Source organism: Acomys russatus, chromosome 30, assembly GCF_903995435.1.
Source record: "Acomys russatus chromosome 30, mAcoRus1.1, whole genome shotgun sequence".
Taxonomy (NCBI): domain Eukaryota; kingdom Metazoa; phylum Chordata; class Mammalia; order Rodentia; family Muridae; genus Acomys; species Acomys russatus.
In genome coordinates, this window is record NC_067166.1 from 1,422,810 (window position 1) to 1,445,906 (window position 23,097).

At 39.0% G+C, this 23,097-nt stretch overlaps 1 protein-coding gene across 1 annotated transcript in view; it reads right to left on the minus strand.

Annotated features, from left to right (window-relative positions):
• Fgf10 (fibroblast growth factor 10) overlaps nucleotides 1–23,097 on the minus strand; it is a 76,219-nt gene that overhangs the window by 45,651 nt on the left and 7,471 nt on the right. The gene's annotated exons all lie outside the window — the stretch shown is intronic.

The window sequence follows — 23,097 nt, forward strand, 5'->3', positions numbered from 1 at the left end:
ATGTGTGTGTGTGTGTGTGTGCGTGTGCGTGTGCGTATTGTGTGTGTGTGTGTGTGTGTGTGTGTGTAGGGGTGCATACTGGTGCATGTCATCTCCAACTAAGAACTATTTGTATATTTAGATTGTTTAAATTAAAGGTTTGGTCTTCTTTGCTATTAATTATTTGGTATTATGAGCACACATTTGGTTAGCTATACATTAAATACAACAGAATGACTATTTGAATCAGAGGCTCTGAAATCAAAAGGACATTATAGGGCACAGACAGCTAGCTGCTTTCCTGTTCTGCTAATAAAGGTCTCCCTCCAGACTGGTTACATAGTACGCACAGAGTGTCAACCGATGTAGGTTGTACTGGAAACTTTCAGACATAATTAACCTCAGTAGCCTCGTAATGCAGTTTCACCTATAATACACAGCTCGGCTCAAACCCAGAAGAATCTAACAGCTATCTTACGCTAGCATTGCAAAATTTCATGAAGAATCTGTGATTAAATCCAGACATGTAGACAGTAAGGAACCATGTGTATTCTCTCAACACATCACTTTTAATGGTACATGCTCTACCCATGACAACACTAAAAGTCAGTGTGTTGTATCTTAAATTGAGATATCTATTTCAAAAGCCAAGAAAAGATGGAGATTTTGTAATTAATAGGATTAGCCTCCTAAAATAGCAATCATAGGCTAACAGTCTCCAGGGTTATTTGTGTCTGTGTTGTGCAACACAACACATGCGTGCGCGTGCACACACACACACACAGACACACACACACAGACCCTCCTGAGTACAAACTCTCAAGCCTTTCAGCAGCAGATTATGTACAGTCTTAGATCCTTCTGAAGCCTCCTAACAAGACTGTAAGTCTCACAGGGCTGGCAGGGCACCATCCTGTGCTTGTTGTTGAATCATTCAGTGCACCTTTGCAGAGGACTGAATGTGATAGTGACTGTTTGAGGGGTTTCTTCCTGCCCTAGGAATGATCTGAACTCTCACCTTTTGTATATAGGAGATTTGTAAGAAAAAGATTATACTGGAACACACTGGATGAATACAGCATGCAAAAATTCATGTGTATGCAGACAATAATATTTTTTACAGATAAACATTTTAAGTGCTTAAATAGATTACTTTCAAGCTCTTTTTTGAAATTGTACTTGTAATGGCACTAATGAACAGCCAAAGGCAATTAAAAGAAAGTTTAGAACCAAAAATGTTCAGATATGGACACATGACAGCAACTGCTATATAAAGTGACATACATTGCTACTAAGAACAAATTTTTTAGAAGATAATTTATCTTAACATGTGCAAAGACAAAACTGAGAGAAATATATATCAGTGCCTACTTTTTCAAAGTTTATTATAAGCTCCCACACAGAATGCAATTGCTAATTCCTATACCTGCCATTTGTTGTTGTGAAGTTTTAAAGGGGAAATAAATGTATCACGAGACCATCCACATTATCTGTGAGATGCCTGGAATACACACATCATTTTCAGGTCAATCCTACAGATTGAATCAGAGAAATAGCACTACATGTTGGGTTTTTCAAGGAAACTAGACTGAATACTTAAATGTATTAGTTTGGAGACTTAGGCAAACTGGCGGAGCATATCAAAGTTGTGGGTTTTCTGACTGCAAAGCGCAGGTGATGACATGTTTTCCTCACTGGTGTATTGTAGGGACACATGTTGGCATTCAGAAATTCTTTACACATGGAGGCATCCAGTCATGGCTCCATACTCCCCTTCCTCAGGTGGCTTGTGCTGTCTGGGTGGTTGGTATAATTTGGTCTAGATATTTTCAATTCCCTACTAAAATATGTGATGTAAGCTCAATGCCATGGTTATTTAGAAAATACCCCTTTCCTAAGCTGAATCCCTTGTGTGAATAACCTATATTCTTTTATGAACTTTTGATCTACCCTTCACAGGCACCCAGTCACCATAGTCCAGAAAGATGCCGAAGAAATTGGACAACTGACCAGTCTTCTCTTATGCTTTTGGGGCACTGCAACATGTCATGACTTCACAGATGACTTTCACCAAGACGCATTCCAATAAGTTTGAAAGCCAAATGACATCTAATCCCATAACAACTATCTTTAAATAAAAAGATAGTATTTAATTGTTTAAAGTCTACTCCATCTAGAAAAGTGCTTTTTAAAGAGCAAAACAATGTGTCAGCTGAACTCTCTGTCATTTGTTTGAGATCTTATGATGGTTTTCCATATGTCTATCAAAATATGAGTTCACCAAATATCTCTGACACTATTTTTTCTGGTATCATTATTCTCTCAGCCAAATGCTTTAGGCATTTAATCCATGCATATAAAAAACTACATTTTAAAAGAGGACAAAGCTATTACCATAAATTCCCTTAAGTCTTTAGAATGTTTGCTTCCTTCAAAGAGCATCTCTGTGTGTCTAACCCCACTGCTGTACTGACTATTCCATTTGCACTCAGAAGTTATAGGTATGTATAGATTCTTATATTACCTTCTTTTGATTCTAAATAGGATGGTTGTAGAGGTTTGAAGCATAGGGCCAAAGTCTTCTGCTTTGTTGTTACAATAAACATGATCATTTTTTGTGACAGAGTCTTTCAATGGAAGTTAAATTGGTCTGAATCTCATTGTTTTCTTGATCCAGCATTCAAAGTTAGGTATTGAGATTCTAGACACTACCACACAGGCACCCATCTCTTTACTATGCCATTAGGTACTCAATAAATATTTGTATTCTATGACAAAACCCTTATTACTCTACTAAAAGAAGTAAGATGCTTTCAGCAATACAATTACAACGGAATTACTATCAACAATAGTAACGTCATTGTGTTGATGATAATACATAATATCTTGATAGTATTTCAAGCTTTGATTCTTTTAAGAAGGTGGCTAAAATATTGGGTAACTTCTTTGTCTTTCCTAACTTAAGGCTTTAGCATTTATGAATGAATGTTATCTAAGTTTTCTTGTTGATTTCCTATAAAACACAAACTGAAGTATCCAGAAATGCCTACATTAAAGGCAGCTCTTGATCCTTAGAAACAATAATAAAGGTTTAATGAAGAGAGTGGCTTGCAGAAGCAGGTCTATGTCAAGATCATTCTTTGGTGTTGGAATCCGGACTGGAATGGTGACAATCAGAGGGGTTGCTAGTTCAGCAGAACATAGTTTTTGTTGCTCCACAGAAGCACCTTGAGTCCTCCTTGCTGTAGTTTATTTTCTTTCTGAGCTCAAAATGAAATTAAGTTGGAGAAATAACAGCTGAGATTTTTTTCAGACACACATGGGAGCCTTCTAGGCAGATGTATGGGCAGGGCACTTCAAGGGGATGTCTGTCTTTTCCCCAATGGCAGCGCCAACGATCTGAGAATCTGACAGTTTGGTCTGTAAGAACTGCTAGGTGCATGGGGATGACCCACTGTGTTCATTAGGAAATCAGGCCTTGGTGCATCACTCTGAAAACTTGGTGGGGAGGAAGGGCTTCACCCCAGATACCTGGTCATCAAATATGAAGTTGGAAGGGGTCAGAACATCTGAAATTGTCTCTCTAGAGAAAAGCCTTGTTTAGGAGTTGAGGCAGGGAGGCAACAGAAATCTGCCTCACATAGCTTGTCAAGGCTTAGACCCATAGGACTTCTACTGACCTGCCATAATTAGGCTTCACTTAACAAATCCGAATTCGCTGTTGTGTATAGGTTACCTGGAGTTTATTTTTTTAACCAATCTTTTTTTCTTTTTTTTTTTAAATTTTATTTTATTTTTATTAATTTATTCTTGTTACATCTCAATGTTTATCCCATCCCTTGTATTCTCCCATTCCTCCCTCCCTCCCATTTTCCCCTTATTCCCCTCCCCTTTTTTAACCAATCTTACTTTGAGTGCTTTGTGCTTTTGTAGTCACAATTTTCATAGCACCTAGATATCATTACTTTTCTCATTTGTCTGAATTCATTAAGCCCTTTAAACACACACACACATCCCCCCCCACACACACCACACTCACCCATGCATGCACATGCACACACATGCAGACATAATGTCACCGCTCACCTCTCTCTCAATTGCTACCTTTCCTGGAAAGGTGATTTTAGTTATTTTTGCTAAAATACATCCACAACATTTCTTCTTTCCACTTCAACTCTGAAAATCTTTTGAGGAGACCATGAACTCTAAAAAGCCTTACTAAGTTCACTAAACACATAGAAGAGACTTGCTATTCTGCAACAGTTAGAATCAACTAGATCTAGCTTTTGCTAACTTCAGTACTCACCAACTACTTTAAAGTTAGCTCTAGTTTTCCTGAAAATTGTAAATGTCATTCCTTGCTGGGTAGTATTTTAGATTGAATTGATTAGGGCAAATGGACAGCTCCTATAGTCTAGCATCTGTCTCTTTACATTTCCCCACATTTGACAGAACTAATATTCCTCACAGGGTATCATGCTGTGAGTCACATATGTTCCTCACCATTCTACCATATACAGAGGTTTCATTTAGTACAAATAGATACTAGCTGTTAAATAATAAACACTTTGATTCTTTTGTTCTCTTATGATAGCAAATTGTTTTAATTCTTTCTGTTATAATGTGTGGCACTATTCTATATTCTCAATCTCTGTGACGCCTGGAAGATGGCCTATATATATCCTTTATACCCTGTCAAGGAGACGTACTCCTTGGAGAAACTTGAGCTGATATCATTTATCTTAACCCAAAATGTAGGCCTTGTTAGGGTCACATCTTGCTCTTCTTTAAACCTTTCCGTCTCTATTATTCAGACAATTACCCTCCTGTGTGGATACATACGATTTTCTCTGCTTCCAGGTTTGTGAGCAGCATGTAACAGATAATAATCGCCCATTCTATTGTCTTAAATGGCTTCACAAAGGCTGTACTGTAGCGAGCTCTTAATGTGTCTTTGAGGAATGATGAACACACTTCTGAACGAGAGGCACTGGAACTTCTCCCATATTCCACAACACTAGTGTGTGTGTGTGTGTGTGTGTGTGTGTGTGTGTGTGTGTGTGTGGTTTAACTTGAACTAAACAACAGAAGAGTTGAATTGACCTAAAAGCATATGTCACTTAAAAAATGTGTCCTTACATGAGATATCCAAATGTCTATTATTTAATGCACTATGAATATAGTTTTCAACTTTCAGTTAAAAGAACAACAGCTCTTTGAATGAAAATCTGACGTTAAGGAATTGGGGAGTCTCAGGTGATGCTCTCTTAGTGACTATCTGTGAATGTCACCTGGACATTTTGGTAAACAAGAGTAGTGAAATAGGAATTTTAAAGTTTCAGAAAAGAGATGATTATACCGCTATGGAACAAGCAAGACATTATTGAAATCAATAGCAATTTAAATGTATAATTGGAAAACCTAAAAACAATTCAGGTGATGTTCGACTACTCTAAGATTTCTGTGAGTTCTTTGAACTCAGCAAGTGTCACGGTTTGTGATTTTTGCGTGAATTTCCTTATTTACCCGCCCCCAAGAAAATGTAATTGGTAGTGAATGTTTACAAATGCATGTTGAAAAGTAAAAGGGGAGAGTGAAATATTCAACCACTTTTAACGAGACATTTCAGTCAGGTCATTGACTGTATGCTTCCCTATCGAAAGGTTTTCTTTATCACGTGAACAAAATATTCTTAGCAACCTCGTCTTTGTATTTTCATTAGCAAATGAATGTTTACGTTAGTGGGGTACCACTGATCAAATCCTGTACTTTAAGTCTTATGTATAGATATTCTCATTCTTCCTTTTCTCCAGATATTTTCTTATTTTCCCAGACACATTGATGTTTTAGACTTTATATAACATAAACTATCCAAGTAAAATTAGCCATGTAGTAAGGCAGCGAATTAGTGACTGTAGTAAAAATGATGTCTTATATTTAAGGTGCATCGTGTAGTTCAATGTTATTTCAAGGAATTGTAGTAGAAAGTAAAGAACCTTCTAGATTCAGACCCTAACCACAGACCAAGGTTTACTGGCTAAGAGACTCTGAAAATAATCTAAGTTACATATATTCTTTAGCGATTTAAATTGTGTACATATGTGTGACACATGCATGTGTGTTCGTGAATGTGTGTGTTTAAGGGTGTGCAAAGGTGAGCATGCGCTGTGAAGTAGTCCTTAACCTTGGTTGTCATCATCAATTACTCTCCATTTTAGTTTTTTAGATAATGTTTGCCACTGAACCTGGAGCTCAGCAATTCTGCTGGACTGGGAAGCCAGGGAGCTCAGGAGAGCTGTGCTCCTCCACCCTTCCCACCCCATCCCTACGCTTTCTAAGATGGGTGCTGGAAATCTGAACTCAGGCCTGGTCTGCAGAACTGCGGTAGACAACCTCTTTCATCACTTTACCAGCCATCTCAATTTACATTACAAAAATAAGCATAATTATTACTGAGACTCATGTCTGTGTGTGTGGGTGTGTGTATGTGTATGTGTGTGTGTGTGTGTGTGTGTGTGAGAGAGAGAGAGAGAGAGAGAGAGAGAGAGAGAGAGAGAGAGAGAGAGAGATTTGACATAAACTGCCTTATTTAATCCAAGTAAAATAGACATGCATGCTGAAGAGTGAAAACAGGTAATGCAATATGTATGCATAATGAATACAGCCATTAATATATATCTATATAGGTCCAGATATTTAACCAAATGCTAGACCTGGCCCTTAATGAAGACAGTAGAACCTCCAGCTGTGACTCTTATTGCTAAGAGTGGGAAGGAGCTGTCTGGGATAATGGGTATGGTTTGCACAGTGAAGAGGAAGCTACCTGGAAAACTACCCTGTACCTCAGAACCTGCAGTCCGACTTTATGCTCCAAGATTAGCTGTTAACACACGTTAGCCACATGTCTTGTAGAGTTCCACACATTGTCGCATTCAAAAGCTCTTTAGTCACTGTCTCTTTGGGTTTCCTCATGCCTCATTCCCGATGGCCAGCTCCATCCTCAAGGCATCTGACTACAGCAACAGCAGCAAAACTTAACTCCTTATTATTTTCCCCTCCTTCATAGATCCCTATTCTGTAATGTTATTTAAAAATACATTTGGGAGGAAATTCAAAACCTTCCTGCCCCTCCCCCTTCTTACTCCATAAAATTCCTACTCTACTCCAAGCCATGACTAACATGTACAGTATGCTTGCAATGAAAAGTTTTCCCTCCTAAATGCCCTAACTCCAGACATTCACTTTTATGACTTTAAGCTTTGATTAAGACATACGTTGAAGGCTCAAATCTGTTTCCATCTCAGCCCCAGGTATCTCCCTTTGTCATTAAGACACTTTAGAGGGCAATCTCACTCAGCCATATTCAGTTGCCACAAATAGCTAATGCTACTGAAAAGGAAAAACACCAAGTCAAAATAAAGAACCAACTACAGACACAGTTAGCCACAAGGGTTAGAACATTTGGCATGCTTTTCAAAGTACAAAAATAAATGTGTATATGAGAAGAGTTTAAAAAAAAAAGATACAGCCTGGGCACAATAGATGGAGGTTGGACAATCATGGAGTGCCAACAATAAAGACAAGTCATTTCTCTTCCACCTCTCAGGATTATGCATACCCTCACTTAATCTCTTGAAACTTCTCACCATCACTATGTAAAAGTCCTGGGTTTTAGCTAAGCCAATGTAGGAAGTTTACCACCTCAGTTTTGTATCGCTCCATTCTCATTTTTGTGGCACCTTTATTTTTTCCACCCTCTCCCTGATGGAAACCAATTAGAATAACGAGGGCAAAAGGTTATATACACATATGGCCCCTGCATTTAACATCCTGGTTTATCTTTTTATGCTCTGTGGAGAACAGCTATGAAAGGTGGGCCAGGGTACCCTTCTACTTATTTTTTGATGCAAGGAAAAAAACAAAACCATGAATCGTTCTCCTTTTTCACATATGTGATATCTGAAAGGATTCAGACATGGCAGCATTAAAGAGATCACTGTGTCTTAATTCCACGTACAGTTGTCAGAGCCAGGAAAAAGGAGGTGAAGAGAGAAGGCAGTGTTTGGACAGGCTGAAGCTTCTTGAGGGGCTGGGCGGAGCAGGCATGGCTTTCATTACATGTAAGTGAATTAGTCTGTTTCCTTTAAACAGGGGAGATTAACAAGCCACCAAGGGCCTGCTGTGAGATTCTGACACTTTTAGTGGCTTGTGACATATGATTTGTGAATATCAATTCTCTTTCAAAAGCAAAAGGCAAGTCAACCATTAGCATGAAGCATGCCAAAAGCTGATTTGGAGTTCATTTGGTTGAAACTCATTAGAAAAGTCATTTCCTAAAACCTGGGTATAAATCTCTCATTTGATCCAGAGTTCTGATAATTCTTCAATTATCCTTTGGATTAAGGAATTTAGATTTCGGCATTTACTAAGTACAAATTTTTTTTTATAAAGAGAATGGTTGGGGCCTTGCACTGGAGAACTATGGAAGACTTAAATTAGAGAGAGAACACTAGCAATACCAGAACAATTTTTTTCAAAATTTTACTTTTTGTTAATATATACAGGGTTTCACTATGGAGTTCTGGTTGTCCTGGAACTCACTATGTAGACCAGGCTGGCCTCAAACCGAGAGATCTGTCTGCCTTTGCCCTTCAAGTGCTGCTCCTGGCCATAAAATTTTGCTTTCTTTCTTTTTCAAAAAAATTTTTTTTATTTACTCACTTTACCTCCTGGTCATAGCCTCATCCCAGAGAGGGACTTTGGCAGAGAGTCCTAGTAGCAGGAGCCATAGAGACTGAAGAGTATAGACACCCTCTAACTAGACAAGCCTCTTACACCAACCCACCTACAAAAACTTCGACTTAAAATTCACCCTGCCAACAAGACGTGCAGGGATAAAGACAGAGCAGATAGAGCAGAGACTGAGGGAATGTCCAACCAACGCCTGGTCCAACCCAAGACCCACCTCATGGGAGAGAACCAACCCTTGACACTATTAATGATACTCTGCTATGCTTGCAAACAGGAGCCTAGCAGAGTTGTCCTCTGAGAGGCTCCACCCAGAAGTGCCTTGAAACAGATGCTGAGGCTCACAGCCAAACACTGGGTGATATGTAGGGAATCTTGTGGAAAAGTGGGGGTGGGGGAGAAAAAAGGTTTTGGAGGTGATAGGAGCTTCACAAGGAGGCCAACAGAGCTAACTAACCACGGCCCAGAGAAGCTTGCTGAGACAGAAGCTGAGACTACACCCAGGACCCCGACAAAAATGTTGCTTTCTTAATGAGAAAGTATGTCTACAGGCAGTATGTCACCTGAATAAAAAAAAAATCTTTAACTGAAAATAACAAATAACTTTTCCTCATATGTAAGTGAAATAAACTTTCATATTAGAAAAATCACATAAAAATTTCAAGCTAAAGAACTGACATAAGAAAAATAATTTACACTATAAAACTATCTTTTAAATTATCACATTTGTCATGCTTTGTAAAGGGCACTATATGGGAAATACAGATTTTTTTCTAGTCTGTTTCTTTTTTGAGAATATGAAGACAAAAACAGAAGCCAGATTTTTGTAGCTGAAGGTAAAAATAGCTAGATAGCAAAAAGAGATATTCTGTGGTATTTACGTAAGAAAAAATTTAATAAAGAAAATCGAGTACAGCTTAAATTCCATTACCTATAGAGCTTAATTTATGGATGTACAATAGTACACGCCTGATATGTGCATAATGGATTTAAATATATACTAGTTAAGGATAGCACAGTGATTAGGTGGATAGAAACAAGACCCACACTAACTTGGCAAAATTCCTAGAGCCTTCCCTAATTAGCTATAAAATTTCAGTGACATTATTCAGTAATCATGAATGTTAACATCTATAAAGTGGGTTTTTCTATATCTATACCATTTAGGATTTTTTTATGAAATGAGTACAAAAGTGAAGTAAGTGGAACTAAATATCAAATACCAACACCTATTGTTCCTATTTTATGCACGTCTAAAAACAACTGAGGAAATGTTTAAAACCGGGGGCTAGGTAGACACCTGTACTCGAAATCTTTCAACCAGTTTGCAGCAACCATTCTGTGCTGCCTAACAGGAATCATATACTCATCTCTTCTCAAAATTGACCTGCTTGACAAACTGATTCTGCAGGTATTCACAAAGATAAAAACAGAAATTACAATGACACACGAAGAATCCATGTTCTGATTAAAACTGGAGTGGTATTTAGAGCCTGCATTATCGCTCCACTACAAACTTATGGAAGCCATAATTTTTCATCAAATCTAAGTGAACACAGGTTTCGTTACTGAACTCTTCATTTGTTTTTACAGCAAAATAAAAATTGAACAATTCATTCCAAGCTCTCGGTTTTTTACACCTTACTCCATTTCATTAAAAAGTTGCTATTTTATTAATGCATTGCTATTTTGTTATAATCATCGTTGCGTGAGTGCATGTGTGCAAAGGATGAGAGGGGTACCTGCTCCATAGCACATGGCAGAGGGTAACTTTGATTCCCTTCTCCCTTTACTTGATTAGCCATCTTTATAACTTGCTTGAGTTTATTACCACTGTGGATGCGTGTGAGCGTGAACATATGCCAGTGGAGGACAGAGGACAGAAGACAACTTCCGGCGGACAGAAGGCAACTTCCGGCGGGTGGATTCTTCTCCTCCCACCATAGATTCAAGGGCCCGATGTCAGGTCATCAGGCTTGTTTGCCAACAGCTTCTAGAAGTTGAGCCATCTCTCCGGCCAAAACACCTCTATTTCTGCTGCCGATTTGGTTCAGCTGGTTGCCTACCAAACAGAAGCACTGGGTTTGACGCCTAACACTAGATTAAGTTAAGCTGGGGCTACACGCATGTAAGCCTAGCACTAGGGAGACAGAGACAAGAGCATCAGAAATTCAAGGTCATGCTTGGCTATGTGGTAGTCTGGATCTACCCTAGGCTACCCACAGAAAGTCACCATCGTGGGGAAATTAAAACGTGCGGTGTCCGTGAACAGAATCGTAAGAAGGTGGGATGGTTGAGGGCAGAGAGGGTAAGTTTTTTGGCATATCGTCATTGTTTCCAAAAGGTGAACCACTATTCAATATGACAATCAACAGACGGTCTTTTTCTGGTGACTGAAATTAGTGGCCGCAATTTTTTTTTAAGTAGGAGAAACAATTTCAGGCCTTCCTTGGATCACAAAAAAGGCCTGAGTTATTCACAATCCACACAGTCTACATAGGGGATTCGTTATTTGTTCTAGACTTTTCTGTTGGCTATGTACATGCCAAAAGCATTTGTGCCATAACTTTAGGGTTAAGACTGATGAGTTATGGTCAGGGCCAATAGCTATAAGTGCTAGATCAGCTGAACACATTCTAAATAACCTTATAAGTTAGTTTACAGCCTATAGTAAAGAGGAAAAACTGCTTGTAAACACGTGCGGGAAAATAAAACGACTCACTGAGGTGTGCTGCATGCTGTTATTTCTTTATTAACTATCTCGGATTCACCTTCTGTGTGACTTTATCAAAGTTATTCCCACGAGGAACACTGGTCTAGGTCTAGTATAATGTTATTTTTGTCAGTATAAAAAAAAATGCCATAGATAGATAGATGCCATCATTGGTGTACTCAAGAAACACCCCAAGTGGACAGAGTAATTTTTTTTGTTAATCCTCAGTGACAATCACATTTGTTTGAGAGGGGGGAAAAAGTTGTATACCGGAAGTAAACCCCAGTTCTCACAAAGAAAAGAAAGAAATTCTCAAGCACAGAGGTATGCTCCAAACAGTCCAAGGAACGACTACCTTCAAAGACAGAGCCCAAAGCAGCTGCAGGCTCTAGCTGGTACTGGCATTCCTTCTCAACACTTCGAGCTTTGAAAGTTCTACTTCAATCTCAAAGGGTCACTTGAAGAGCTAAGGTGCTGGCAGAAGTTTTAGGGTCAGAAGCACACGTGCAGAAATTCCTGTGGCTTCAAAATCAAAGAAGGGAAAAGCCTGAAATCTCTAAAGTTTGTTTACACAGTGTCGTCTGGTACAGCAGCAGCTCCAGCTCTCACTCATAAATAGCAGTGGCAAAGCGCATCGACACGGCGAGGAAACCGACCTTTCCAACAGAGCTTCTCATCTTCCCCTACCGCCTCCCAGCTTTAGCACACATGCGCACTCAAGAGAGTGAACCGGAAAACCCGACCCAAGCCCAGCTCCATCTGAAAACCTCCCTCAGTAAGCAAGGAGCAGGAGCGGCGGAACGCAAGCATCTGTTTTAACTTACATTAAGAATGACTTTCCTTTTATAGAACATACTGGCACTTTCTCCCTTTCCAGAATATATGTAAGAATGGAAAGTGTGCCAGAACGGGAAGTGTGCATGGAGATTTTTCTGCCAATTTTTCAAGTTATCCCAAATTCAAAACAACTTGACCACTCCCGGTGTGTTACCTTTCATAAAAGTTGACTGGCATAGTGAGATCATGTGAATGTGTTTATTAGGGTTCAGATTACTGTATGTGAATCTGTTTTGTCCCCCACCCTACTCCATAAATTATCTCTGGACTAAGATTCATAATTTTCATAATGAATAATCACACTGATACATTCTTGTCATGTTGTCTAGTCTATAAACATAAGTTGAGAAATACTAATTATTGCTCATTTTTATAATGACATATCTCCAGTCTGGCTTCCCTCTCCTGCTTTTTTTGCTAAATGCTTATCAGAAACAACCTTATACATCATTAAGAATTATGAGTAAGGCGGGTGTGGCGGCACATGCACTGGAGTAGGCAGAGGCAGGTGGATCTCTGTGAGTTCAAGGCCAGCCTTGTCTACAAAGTGATTCCAGGACAGACAAACCTACACAGATAGACCCTGTCTCAAAGAGAGAAAAAAGTAATAAATAAGGACAACATCTAAATGAGAAACCTGACTGACTCTTGTAACCATTTTACCACTGAAACAATTTAGAAAATGGCCCCAGAGACTTGAACTATGATTACCTCATGGTATACGACTGTATAGAACTGTAGAGCATAGAACGGTAACGCTGAGTTAAAAAGGATTTCGGATTGCATAGCTTACCTAGTTCTTTTTCATCATAATGTTGTCCATAATTGTAGTCCCCCTTCTAAGTATCTCTACCATTTTATTCACCCCCCTCAACTTTCTACAGGTTTACTCTTGCTTAGTAAGGACTGTTAAAGAGAAAAAGCAGGAGCTGTGGCAGTCAGCTTCAATTTGGCAAAAGTCCTGTTGACTTAAGGCTGGAGGACAATGTTTCTCTTCTGTCTAGATTCTATAGCTTCTACTGTAATGAGAGAAGCTCGTTTCTTTAGGAGGGAATGTTAGTTGTAGAATTATAGTGCATTTCTAGAACCTAAAAATTCAAGTGGTTATGAGCATATATGATTATGAGTTTCAGAAGAACTACAGTGCTATGAAAGCACCTTGAGACAGGCAGGTTTGGGTGCAGACTATCATTTGTGTTAATGCATTTTGGCATATTGAGAAGGAGAGATAACACATTTAATTTAGAAAAGAACAAACACATGGTAACCTCAGCCAACTATTTTAACATTGAGGACATTCTTCAAAAAGTACTACTAACTGGAGTTTAACTTGCATTAGGTAGCTACTTTAAAACATTTTTATTTTATGTGTATAGGTATTTTGCTTGTTTGTATGTCTGTGTGCCATGTATACACCAGGTACACAAGGAAGCCATAAGACAGCGTCCAGTCCTCCCTGAAACTAGAGTTAAGGTGTTTATGTACCACCATGTGAGTGCTGGGAATTGAACACAGCTTCAACAGCAGAGAAACAAGTGCTCTTAACAGCTCAGCCACTTCTCCAGCCCCAATTACCTACTTTTATAATTGGGTCTTCAGTCACCTTCATTTACAAAGGAGACTTTTTCAATAGGAAGGGTTTCCATCGAGTTGGCAAGTGCCTCAAGAGAACTGATCTTGGAACCAGTCAAGGGAAAAGCTTTCAACCCAGCCAACATGAGTTTACATCTCTGTAAAAACAGACCACCTGGATAGTAAAATTCTGCATCCAATATGCAACAGATTTTTAAATGTAGTAACATAAAGGCCACACGAGAATAAAACCAAAACAAAACAAAGCAAAACAAACAAAAACCATCATTTTAAACAATGTCTTAGAAACTTGCAATCATCTAAACATATCCACTTTATTTAGGCAAATCTGGGGTACCTCTCCGAGTCCTGTGCTTTGCCAGGTATTTCCCACTGAATCTTTACAGAAGAGCAAAGGAAACAGATGTGTCCAGGCATCTCCGTCATCCGGTTAGGAAGTAGATGAAACATTGTACTGTACTTGAATTTGACGCCATGCTCAGTGCGGCCCACCATAAGATACAGCTTTGTTTGCTTGTGTGTTCTTAATTTGCCCCATAGAAGTCTGCCATAGTTGGCTGTAACATAATAGTGGCTTAAAACAGCAGTAGCAATCTGTTATCTCACAATTTAGGGCCTTATAAACTCAGTATCAGTTTCCCTGGGCTCCACTGGTGCTCCAAGCCCTCCAGGGGAGGCTCTTGTCCACACTTCCCTCAGCTTCCGGATCCACAGTTGTTGTTCTTTTTTTTTTTTCATGGCCCATCTACTGTATTCAAAGCCAGTGGTACAGAATTTTCCAATCCCTGCACCCACTATTGGATCCCATTCAGCCTGGTGTGTATATATCTAATCTCTTTTCGCCTTCTCTTTCAAGGTTATTCCTTGTGGCATTTAGGGTCTACCTTGATAATCATAATAGTCTTATCATAATATTTTAATCATGCCAACAAACTATACCATATAAGGTAACATTCACATTGTCAGATTACAACCTGTTATCTTTAAGGGTGTCTATTGTCTAACCTTTGAAGGCTTCTTGCTGTCCCAAAATGTACATGTATTTTGTAGTGTGCTTGCAAAAGATGATCATCCCTTAATGCTCATTCAAAGTTTACATCAATTTTAGCATATTTTCAAACTCAAATACCAGCAGTTTAAATATCTCCAATTTCATATTTTAAATAATATGATCCATCCAAACACAGAATTATTCTTCACCAATGTTTCTATAGAATCAGAATATAATTAATTATTATCAAATGCAATGGTAAAAAAAAAAAAAGGACACAGAATAGCAGCTATAGATACTAAAACTCCCCAAAGAGGACAATGCAAGGGAAAAAAAGATCCATCACAGTCCAAGGCAATTTTAGACTCAGAAGAAGAAACACTGTTAGTCTGGGGCAGTTCTTGTTCACTTGCAGGTCCAGCCTTCGGACCCGCAGCTGGGAGATTCTTGCCTATATCATCAAAGTGTTGAGTTTGCATACAAGACTCCGTAATCTTAGTAACCTTTCTTTTTGTTTTTGAAGATAGCATGTGTTTGTGGCTGAAAAGTTTTATTCACAGGAATTCCCTCTTCCTGGCCAGAGAATTTGTGTGGCACTTGACAATCTTGCTTCATCTTGTCTCTTTTTTCTTTTACCTATTTTAATCTGAAGTGGCATTTCTGGTGACTTGGTATTCTTACAATCATTGTAGGCCTTTTGCATGCGTCACGGGCAACCCTCACCAACCTGGTTCATCATTGCTGTTCCTAGTTACTAGTGGAATGACACAAATGTCACCTCTTTAAGAACAGCCTAAGCGTATTTTAAGGCTGTCCAGCAGCTAGTTGGGCCAGCTTTTTCTAAAAGTGAGTCTCCTGATGTAAAATAAACTACAACTGAGTAAGTTGAGATTTTCCCCCAAGTCATCAAATGCTTTTTCTACTTAACATGCCTCTTTCTTTACTTTATCCTTGCATTTTATTATAGCAACAACAACAACAACAACAACAACAAAGCACTCTGTCTGTCAACATTAGCCTTGGGGATGATCCCAGATAATCAAGTTTAGCATTTACACATTGACCCTCCCACACAGAAAATCACCCATCCTCCAGTTTCCAACCACACACCCTCATTTCCCCCTAGACTTTCACCAGGAGCATTGTTAATAGTCATATTGTCACCAACGGCAGGTTATTAAGGCACGGCTATTCGTAGATGACTTAAGCGTTACCACGCTCTTGTCTTCCATCTTATAACCAGAATGTCTTCAATGCCCACCTTTCTAGCAGGTATCAGTTTCAGAAAAACCTAGGAATTTTATTAAACACATATCTAAACGTTCTTCCCTCTTAAGCCTAGTGGCAAATTCTGAAGTCACTTTTACATTTTTAGTCATTTCCTGTAGCAGCCTTCTACTTTGCATGTCAAGAATCTATGGTTTCTGTAGCAAAGGACTGCGAAGATGGGTATTTTAGTGCCGGCGCATTACTTTACTCTTCCGGGGAGCAGGTGTCCAATATCAATATCACTTTCAGGGTCTACATCAAGGCATCAGAGGGATGGAGCTCCTTTGTGGGATTTAGAAGGGAACTCGGGGCTTCTCCTGGTCTAGGTACAGGATTCATGCTCCTTGCCCTGTGGCTCCTTCTGTCATACTCAGAACAAACATTTTATCTTTGTCTTTTTATTTCTCATCAAATCATCTTCCACCTTCTCTCTTTAATACTCCTTTGCATCTCATAATAAGAACTTCGGCAATAGCATATAGGGTCCACATGACTAAAGAGACATAATGTCCAGTTGAAAGTTTGTAGTATAAAGTTGCACCCACAGGACATAGGGGTTAGGACCTGATGTCTCTGAGTGACTACTGTTTAGCATACTCTAGTTATGTCCCAGTGCAGGTGTGCTTCTGAAATCTGTTTCTTAATCCACAGGATGAGTGTACCAAACCTGAAGAGTTCATGGTGATTTAGCTCAGTTCGGTGGCACTCATTTTGCAGATAAGTCTCTGAGGCCAAGATAAAGTAAATGACCTGACCAAGATCTCACAGTAAATATTTTGACACAGCCAAGACTGCATGCCACATCCCTTTACTCCCACTATTTGCAGAACATTATTCTTTTCCTCTAGAGGAATTACTAAGAATTTCTAGTTACTTAACAGCCACCATATTATCCAAGAGTATAAATAAATAATTTGAAATCAGAAACAGCTCTCATTATCGGCAAGAATTGTAAAAGGGGGAAAGTCCAATATTAATATTCATAGAACGTAATAAAAAATACTCTTATAAAAGCTAGGAAATATTAAAAATTATTAACTTCATGCTAACACAATTTTAATTTAGAGATTTGGATGAACTTATGTATTTCAGAATCAGATAACAAACAGTGACCCTTCCATGTGTTTTCTCATTTTTCAGAATTGGAAAATAAAGCTGAATGAAATTTCATGAGATCGCTTACACCACTCCTGCTTTACAGGCACACAAAATATTGATCACATTTTCCAGAACATATGACTGACCCTAAAAATAGTGTCAACATCTGGCTGGAGACATGGCTCAGAGGTTTAAAGCACTGACTGCTCTTCCAGAGATGCCGAGTTCAATTCCCAGCAACCACGTGGTGGCTCACAACCATCTATAATGTGATCTGATGCCCTCTTCTGGCCTGCAGGCAGAACACTGTATACAAAATAAATAAATAAATCTTTTTAAAAAGTCTCAATGCCTTGACTAAGGCTATAAAGTGAGAATAATTAATTTGTTTAATAATAAATGTGGAGAAAACTGATTATATAGTCCAGGTACTGAATTAAGTGATTGTATCAAAGACCAGTGAAATGTAGTGTACACCCATAACACTTGTATCAATTAAGGTAAAACTAGAAGTAGGCAGGGACTAATCAAATGTAAAGTTGTACTATGATGCATGGAGTAGAGTTTTGTAGGCATCAGAGTGGTCAGACAGGCATTCTAAGACATTATACCTGGTTAAAATCTGAAAGGATTTAGAGCTGGTAAAGAGGGCAAGAGACATAATTTTAGAGATGCCTTAGAGTGTATTAAAGTGTGACTGTAGGGATAGGCTTGCAATGTCTGTAACGGGGCTGAGCGTGCGAGGGGAAAGAAGTGTAGCCACTCTACATGAAATGCTGAGAAAAGGGCACTGGAAAATACCTGAAATATCTATTAGACAACTGGCTTCTGTGGATGTGCATCTTTTATAGACTGGAACTAATAAATATGAGGAAGGGTTTTTAATAGAATAATTTAAAAGAAATATGGTAGTGTTAATAATTATTAGTCCAGGAAAATGGTTATTATTGGGACTGTTTTAGGAAAACCAATGTTTTTCAGGTAGACCACCCTACCCAGGACCAGGCAAGGTTTGATAATGACTCAGAAAAGCTGTGTATCTTCAACATGAACACAATTTTCAGGCTCAAATTTTCTCACCCCGAAATAGTAAGTGGTAACAATGACTATTTTACTTTTATACTCTTACTATTTTGAGGATCAGCTGATGAAAGCATTAAAATGTTGTGTAAACTATAAAATGAGGCTTGGTAGTATATTATCAATGCTATACCTAATTTAAAAATGTTACCTAATTCTAGATAACAGTACCTAATTTTAAAATGTTACCTAATTCTAGATAACAGGAAAACAGTAATGATACAAGTTAGTCATTGCTAGCTGGGTGTGGTGGCGCACGCCTTTAATCCCAGCACTTGGGAGGCAGAGGCAGGTGGATTGCTGTGAGTTCGAGGCCAGCCTGGTCTACAAAGCGAGTCCGGGACAGTCAAGGCTACACAGAGAGACACTGTCTCGAAAAACCAAAAAAAAGTTAATCATTGCTTCAAAGACTGATGTAAGCTAACACCTCTGGGTCCTGTATTAGCAATTTATACTTTCAGTCCCAGTTGTAGATCTATGAAAACAGCTTTGTATCAATAATAAGGTAGGTTATTGGTAACATATTTTGCTTAGGTATAGAACAAAGCCTTGGGTAGTAACTTTGCCAAGATCACTCTGCCATGAGATTTCAGAATTCAGATAACCTCTGACTACAAAGCACACAGTTTCATTGCTGGGTGTCATTATGTGCACACTGTCAGCACTTGGATCCTTGTTTGTTTAAAAAACAAGACTGAAGTATTTCCTTTTCAGGGGAGTGAGCTGTAGCTAATGTTGTTTTGTTTTGTTTTTGTTTGTTTGTTTGTTTGTTTGTCTTTCCTCTGATCAAGTTTGTCAAGTAAGTCTAAGCCAATATGGGAGAAAAATGAGTGCACAGCCCGGCAGGGTAAAGTGGCATCTCAGTAGTCGTACTGGGAAATCTCCTCCTAAGTGTGCCACTCCTTCCCAGCGACCCGCACCTTCTGAACTTAACAGCTGGCTCTGTTTTAAATTTTAAACTAATGACCACATGACACATGAAGACCGGGTTCATGTCCTCACTTTAAAAAATGTTCTGAGTTTTATCTTATTTAACCCAGCTAAAATCGTGTGTTACTGACTATATTTTCATTATGTCAATTATAATCCTACATAAAGACTTTTTCCCCCCAAATGTTTCTCTGCTTGCTTGATTCCTGGGTTTTCTTTGCTTTCTAAAGTACATGAGGGGTCTGGAGAGACGGCTCAGAGGTTAACAGTGCTTGTTTATCTTGCAGGTGGCCCGGGTGCAGTCGCCAGTCCCCACGTGATGGCTCGGTGCATCATCTGCAGTTCCAGGAGACCGAAGATCTTTCTCTGACCTCTTTCAGCACCAGGCGTGTCCATAGTGCAAGTACAGGCATTCAAGCAGGACGCTCACGTATGTATACATATATATGTATTAAACCCCAAAATAAAATTAAGTGGGGGTAATGTCAAAAAAATGAAGAAAGTTGGTTTTAAGCCAAACTGTGTTCAGGTGATGCTTTGACAGAAAACGGAGGCCCTAAAATGTAGGGATATTTACACACTTGCTTCTTAAATGACAGCAAGTTCTAATGCTGTGTATTCTATAGCCACTTAGCCTGTAAGCCAGTCACTCTGCTGCTATGTATTTTCCAGAATGTCTTATTTTTTATTGTGAATGCACATGCTCCAGTGCCCCCCTTTGGGGTACTCTTACCTTTGCCTTAACTGTGTCACATCCCTCTGAGGTCCTTTCCCACTGTGCCCTTACATCACCAATCTCTCCTTGAGTTAGTATTTGCTGCTTAATGTAAGTCTGCCCTGCTTTTCAGCTCCAAGTGTAAACTGTGTTCCGCCATCTTTCGGCTCCCTGTGATGAGCTCTTGTCGCCAGAATGAAAACCTGCAAGGGAGCAGCCCAAAGGCTGAAGCGAAAGCGCAAGGAGTGAAAGCCAAGGGCACATCATCTGTGAAAACCCTAGCACAAACCCATTTCCCAGTGGCTTAAGATAGTAAGTTTAGAAGACAGTGTTGCCTTTCCTGCCTTTCATTCTGTAATCTTTCTTGGCTCCTCCATGCTACATGACTTTCACTATTCTTAGTTTCCCTACTTAGCCTTCAAAGTTCAAACTCTGTAAGCAGTCTCTTGAGGAGCCCCTCCTCGTTTCTCAAGCTTAACAACACTGTGAGCACCATAATTCAAATCAAATTTCAGGCTTTCTTATGTTACCTCAAATCATCTTTCTTCGATGTTAGTGTAGTCAACTTCCATTCTAACAAATAACAATTAGTTGTTTTCCTTGGAAAAATATGGAAGTACTATATTCATTTTTAACTACTGTATTTACTTCATGGAGACCGAATATAAGTCACATGAGCTGTCCATGTATCAACTCCCATTTCTGTGCACTTTGGTCAAGCCCGGCCTCAGTGTGCCTGCTCCTAGCGTCCCGCAGTTCCCTCACCAGCACCCGTCCAGGGCCTTCCCTAGCCACAGGGATCAGAGCCCTCCTGTGCTTTAAGTCCAGGCACCTACTTTTTCCTCCCCTAGCTCTCATGTTCTCAATCTCTCCATTTAGTTGTCTGCTGTGCAGTGTTAGCTCCTTGAAAGCACATACTTTTCTCAGCTTTCGCAAACATGGAACGTTCTCGGTATTTGGCAGATCTGGCACAAAATAACTAGGTCACATTTCTATTAAGTGAGTTACTTAATGGGGGATTTCTCTTTTTTAATCTGTATAATGTAACACTATGACACCTTGCACAAAGCTATACACTCCTGTCTTCCACTTTGCACCCAAGCCTGTGACTTCTGAGTTCAGGCTCACTCTATGCCCACATTTAATTACATTGAGTCAAAGCCCATGGTTTTTCTCACCGCATCATTAAGGTATAGTTTCTTTAGCAAGACTTGGGTTAGAGCTTTCTTTCTGCTGATACACAGCCTATTGATGACCTCTGTGGGCTTCCTCCTAGGTCACAGGTTCTCATTTCAGTTAATTTAACATCCAGTTGGAATGCTGAGGACTGGGTTATATTTTCTTGTCAGATCAGCCCTTTGCAGTGTAATCTTACTCATCTGCCTGAACTCTATCCTGGGAGTTAAAACTGTAGTGTTTGTCACTCCAGTAAAAAACCCTACTCCCTTCTGGAAGTGTACATCTACATGCCCTAGGTCCTGTTGTGCCCTTGTCACTCTCCTCCAGCTCCTAAAATGTTCATGACATGTTGTACACCAGTTTCCTGGCTGGTTGGATGCCTGCTTTATAATGTTAAAACACTCCTGCACTTTTGTTCATTGGGCTTTTATACTGTGGTCTGATTGGTGTCTTTCTCACTCTTTCTCTCTGATTGGTGTTTTTCTCACTCTTTCTCTCTGATTGGTGTCTTTATCACTCTTTCTCCACATCTATGCAATCATAACCTTGTAGAGATACATTCTAAAAGTTCCCTGGGGAATATGGCAAGTATTGTTACCAATATTGTTTAAAAATGTTCTCCTTTTAGACATAACTAGTCATGTCATGCCACATTTGCTATATTATTGAATATGAACTGTCCCTTTAAGTCTACTGGTAAATCAGTAACTTAGAACTAGAAACTATTGGAAATAGACTCTTAGCTTTTAGTTGTTATTACAGTAACAGATAAATTTGGTGTATACAAATGACCAGACTGTGTTTATAAAACAGATAGTTCTAATTTAGCAGATAATTCCCAAAGGCATTTTCTTAGAAGAATGTGAATACAGTTATTGCTAGAGAGTCTAACTACCCAGAATATTGTTAATAGAGGCAATGTCTCTGTATTTGGATAAACAGAAGTACAAATGTATATGTTTTCCCCACCAATAACCAGAACTAACAAAGGCATGTGAATTTTGTTTTAAAAGCCATATGCATGTGCCAAATCTATACAAAGGATTTGGTAATCTTTGTGACATTATAAAAGTTGGGAGTATCAAGTAGCCCCAAACCAGCATTTATCCTCTCCTGGATTAAAGGAAAAGCATTCATTCTTAAATTATCTTTCTCTTATATAAATTTAGAAAAGATATGAAGACAAGAAAGGTAGCAAAGGATTTAGGGAGTGGTATAAGTGCAAGAAATAGGTGAAAAGAAGAGTTTTTGTTTTAAAAATGTGCAGAAATGGGTATCTGGTAGAGTTTAACCTGGAAATCAAATATAGAACGATGTTCTAGTAAGGTCCTGTTATAGGCAGAGCTTAAAAGGACGTGGCCTAAAAGCTGGGATTCACAGCGTTTCTAGGGTAGAGTTGTCGGGTGCCTCAGCACAGAGGCAGCAACTAGAAAGTAATCAAGCCTTGAGTTGAGTTGCAAAACTACAGACGGCAAGTTATTCTCAACACAACAGCAAGACCTAAAGAAAAACTAAGACTAAAGTAACAATTATGCTGATCAGGAAAGTGAGTGTTCAAAAAGGTACCTGAATGATAGTATTTTTTTTTCAGAAGTATATTATGGCTTTTAATCTCTTCCCTTATCTTTTCGTTAACCAACACTGCAGAACTATAGTTGTAGTAGAATTATTAGGTCTATCTAATTAATTTATGTAGAGTTTAGGGTATATCAGCTTAATCAAGACATTACCTTCTACTAAGCTTACTTGGGTAATAAATTAACATTTCCCTCACATCATCCATTGCAGGAAGCACACCAAACATCTGAAAGTTCCTCATTAATGATAATACACATACTGACAGGTTGGGTATAGGTAAAGGTAGACAGATTTAGGCAGAAGAATTATTAGGTGAACTATACAATGAGGTAATGCTGTGCTGCCAGCACTATGAATCTATCAAATGGTAATTGGATGCACGTGTTA